This window comes from Humulus lupulus, chromosome 2 (genome assembly GCF_963169125.1).
Source record: "Humulus lupulus chromosome 2, drHumLupu1.1, whole genome shotgun sequence".
NCBI lineage: Eukaryota > Viridiplantae > Streptophyta > Magnoliopsida > Rosales > Cannabaceae > Humulus > Humulus lupulus.
In genome coordinates this window covers 21022925-21027783 of record NC_084794.1, presented here as the reverse complement: position 1 = coordinate 21027783, position 4859 = coordinate 21022925, and the positions used below count along the sequence as shown (strand labels likewise).

General features: G+C 30.0%; 1 long non-coding RNA gene across 1 annotated transcript; it reads left to right on the top strand.

The window, feature by feature from the left end:
* The first annotated feature begins 1951 nt into the window (after positions 1-1951).
* Positions 1952-3911, top strand: LOC133815894 (uncharacterized). The gene is made up of 3 exons (XR_009884889.1): positions 1952-2086; positions 3437-3505; positions 3608-3911. It is a non-coding gene; the product is annotated as an uncharacterized LOC133815894 (long non-coding RNA).
* The last annotated feature ends 948 nt before the right edge of the window (positions 3912-4859 follow it).

Sequence of the window (4859 nt, the reverse complement as noted above, 5' to 3'; positions counted from 1 at the left end):
TAGCCCCCAATAATTACATTTAAAATTTAAATTTTAAAGAAAAATTTGTCGCACGGCCGCGGCCACGGGTCATATTCTAGGTCATGTTCGCGCAGAGGCCGCGGCCAGGAGATCATGTTGGCCGCGGCCAATCACTACTACAATCTGGACATCAGGCATCGGTCATGGTAGGTCAGTTCTGTAGAAACCGACTTAATATATGTTCATAAGTCGGTATTCAGGGAAACGACCTATCATGTTAGTCAAAGAGAAGCATGGTAGGTCGGTTTTTAAGGAACCGACCTACCATGCATAACATAAATTATCATTGATGATTTCTTGTCATAACATAAATTTTTTATGACTATATGTCGTTTTTAATCTTAACAAATAATTATTTGTGACTGAAAGTATTATACAGTAACAATTTGTCCTTGAGCAAAAATATATGTAGTCACAATAAATTATTATTTTTGTTGCTAATACTTTTAGCTACGGACTTTTAAATATATTTTTAGTCAAGTTTTTATTGTAATCATGGAAACAATATTATTTATAGTGAAACTTACATATATGCCATCTTAAAATTTTAATTAAAGAGATAATTAATGTAATAATATAATTTCATATGTCATTCTACCTCGATCACTATCGTTTTCTACCAAAAAATTTACAGGATTTATACTCTTATTTGTTGGCAATTAAGTTTCAAAATTTTCCACATTCCCACATATTGTAAACTTTCATTCACAATTTCGATTGATTTTATGCTACTCAAGATCAATATTAGTCGATCTACAATTCTATTAAAAAAAATTGAGACCAACAATTGATTTATGAGTTGAGAATTTGAATATGAAATTGTCCTTTTTTTCAAAATTTTATTCAGGTAACCAGCAATGAGATAAATTATAACCGGTTACAACTTTTTCAAGTTTAAAACTTGTAACAGGTTACAAGTTTAAAACTGGTAACAGTTACAAGTTTAAAACTAGTAAGAATTACAAGTTTAAAACTGGTAACATGTTACAAGTTTGGGAAAACTTTTTTCTTTTGGTTTCAAAATCGTAACCAGCTACTACTCTTGAACTAAGAAAAAGTTGTACTCGTTCCAAGTGGTTTCTTTCCGAAATATTCTTGGCGAATGTGGTGGGAGCCTTGACTGTTTCAAGGTCCCTGACTGACTGAGCGTATCCGGGTTCATGTTCGGGTATGGTTTTGGGCGTTTGGATGATACATTGTATACGCGAGCCCACTTACATGGGTTTGGGCCTTGTTGGCTAATTAGGCTAGCTCATTGGGCTCGGTGATTGCTTGTTGGATTCTTTTTTATTAAGGTCATTGATTTTGCCCACTACAGTTTGTCCCTCACTCTTTGGTATGGAATTCATTCTTTATCAAAGAGTAAAAAATAAATTAATTCTATCGTGTTTATCCAACTTCCCCATGGTTAGAGAAAATTATTAGAGTATGCCTTGACTCTATTTACCCCTTTCAGTAATTATACACGATTTACTTGCGACCGAGTGATGCGCACCTAGCTCATGCTCAAACCAGACCAATGATGTAGCTTTTGGATATATATATATATATTCATTTGTATAAATGGTCATATTTTCTTTAATTTATATATTCGGTCTACAATCTCGCGAGCTAAGAGATTAGACAAATGAATCTCCAAATTTGGGAGTGTAACAATATTGTATATACACCGTAATATAAAATAAATGGAAAATGGTTGTAGGGATATTTTTGCCATTTAATAAAAAAGAAATAAAACCCCTAAATCGTTAATCTCCTCCACTCTCCTTCGTTTCTTTTTTTGCATTTTTCAGTTCGAGATCTCTGCATCTTCGTTCCAAAATCGAAGAGGAGATTATTTCCCCAGCTTCTCTCCGCTCTCTGCATCGTCTCCAGTCCGCCAGCCTCCGACTCCGACGATCTTGGGGTTCTTAGTAGGCGTTCTCAGTTCTCGATCACCGACGGGTCTGCTCACTCTCGGGTCTCTCTCTCTAACGCCGACGGTCTGCGACTCCCTCTCGGCTTTCTCTCCAAACGGTCGGCGACACCCTCTTGGCTACGAGTTGCTCTCTCTGCCGAAACACAGGTAACCCGAAACCCACCCAAGTTTTTGTTTGAGTTATGAGTTTTGAGGTTTTGGTTTTGAGAAGAGAGGAAAAGAATACACATGGAAATGCAAGTAACGGTTTTGGTTTCTCTAGCTATTATAAACATTTGAGCTTTCTCTGTGATCATTTTTTGGTTTGTTTTCTTTATTTTCTTATATATATGTATATATTTGTTTATTTGGAAGATTGATTGTCTTCTGTTTGGCTGCTGAGAGAATTGAGGGAAAGTCAAGGAATGATTTTTCTGGGTTTTATGCTTCTTTCGGTCTGGGGTCTGGGATTTCAATCATTCAGCTTGAAGATCTTTTTTATTCTTCCCCTTTTAATCTAGTCTTCAAGTCTTTAGATATTTGAGCTACCGTGTACATATTCTGTTCTAAGAATTTTTTGAATCATTGGCTATATGCTTATTGAAGAAGGAAAGTTCATCGCTGCCTTCCTTTGTGTTTGTCTAGTCTGTCAGAGAATGGGTCTGGATTATTTGTTGAGACTTGCTATATATACTAAAGGGCCTTTGATATTTGCATTTATCTCTGATTTATTTTGCTGGACTATTGTGTTGAAAGATTCAAATATGCCTTAATTTTAGCTATTCCTAATTTTGGAATTTTTCTTGTTTTAGCATTTGATTCTTTTACTCAGACAAGGTTTTGTGAATTTTATACTGAGCATAAATTACAGATGTCTATTAGTGAGTTTTTGTAGCTTTGTTGAAGGGTCTGATTCTTTTATTGGTCTTTACTTGATTGACTTTTGTGAAATGTTGTTGATATATCTGATCATTGAAAAATGAACCTGGGGTTTGAGTTTTGTATTTGTAAATTCAATGTGTTTTATTGAAGGAACCAAATCATAGTGTACAGTTTGTAAGTATTTAAATATGTATATGTATATATATACATATATATAGAGAGAGATAGAATATATGTAAGTAATGATGCTTATAACAACCTTTTAAATATATTAGATTTCAAAAGTTATATTTTTTACTTCTGATATGAGGTTTTTCAAATTAGTTGATATAGTTCAGTGCACATTCATATTATATTGGAATAGAAAAGTGCTAGAATATGTTAATTATTACATACAGGACAATATCAAATCTGGAAAATAGCATGTGAGACATAACTTCATTATTAAACATTCCCATAGTCACATATAAATCAGATAGTACTTTTCAGAATTTACTCATGCAATAACACGGCAATGCATTCAGAGTTGAATGGTAGTTCCAGTAGTAGTAGAAGCATGGTTTTCAGAGTTTATTACTAGATAATAAATATTATTATAGAGTGCCAGAAGACTAAGTTTTCTTTAACTAAACACAGTGATCTCTCTTGCAACTACCTCAATGGATCAATCCCCCCAAGCCTTTCTCATGCACCCCTGCGCATTCTGTAAGTTACTTGTGCTCTCTTCTTATCAATTATTTATATCAATATCACAATGTATCTCTTAAATGTGTCATCATTTTTTAACTGTTGGCTGGTTTGGTGCAGGAGTGTACTGGGAAACCGACTCAGTGGTTCCATTCCTCCAGAGATTGGTAACATTAGAACGCTCAGGGAGCTGTAAGTCTAATATATAAATGTGTAATATATAGTATGGTAGTGTCAAAATGTAAGACTTTTTTAGCAATAGTTTTCTGTCAATTCTTTTAAGGATCAATTTAATGTTTCTTCAAAATCTGTAGGACTCATATAGAAGCAAATATTTTAAACCACTTTGTCATTTCAAGACTTTTTTATAATTGTGTATTTATATATAAATATATATATATATACTCAGTCAAGGTTTTGTGTATTTTATACTGAGCATAAATTACAGATGTCTATTAGTTTAATTTTGTACTTTTACTCAGTTAAGGTTTAAGTTTGTTTAAATTTAATTTTTTGGGTTGATTTTGTGTAGAAATTGAAGGAGTATCTATTGGAAATTTGGTCACTAGAGTATTTATAATTATGTGGCATCAAGGTATGTATTTTTTAATTATGTTATTATTTTAATTAATATGTGAATGTGTGTACAAAGTAAGATGTGTTTAGTGATATATTTATATATGTGTATAAAATTGTAGCATGTCTTAGTATTTAAATTTGATTAATAATCTGTATATTGTGAATGTTCTGGGAATTTTCTGAGTGTTTTTTGTAGGGTTTTAAATTTTTGGGATATGTTATAATAGAAATGTTATGCTGCCGAAATTTTGGTAGAGTTAGAGTACTAAATAAATAATAATATAATAAATAAAACATTGAATACTTAGAATTAACAAAATAAATTAAAACATTAGATAACTAATTTAATTTAATATTAATAATTTAATAATTTTAAAATAAAGTGAAAAATTATAATTTAATAGTAACAAATTTAGTAATTTAAAAATAAATTAAATAATTAGATATATAATTTAAAAATAAATTAAATGTTAGATAAATAATTTCAAAATAAATTACAAAATTATAATTTAATTTAATATTAACAAATTTAGTAATTAAAAAATAAATTTAAAAATTAGATAAATAATTTCAAAATAAATTAAAATTTTAGATAAATGAATTAAAAAATTATAATTTTATTTAATAGTAACAAATTTAGTAATTTAAAAATAAATTAAATAATTAAATAAATAATTTCAAAATAATTTAACAGTTAGATAAATCATTTCAAAATAAATTACAAAATTATAATTTTATTTAATAGTAATAAATTTAGTAATTTAAAAATAAATTAAATAATTAGATAAATAAT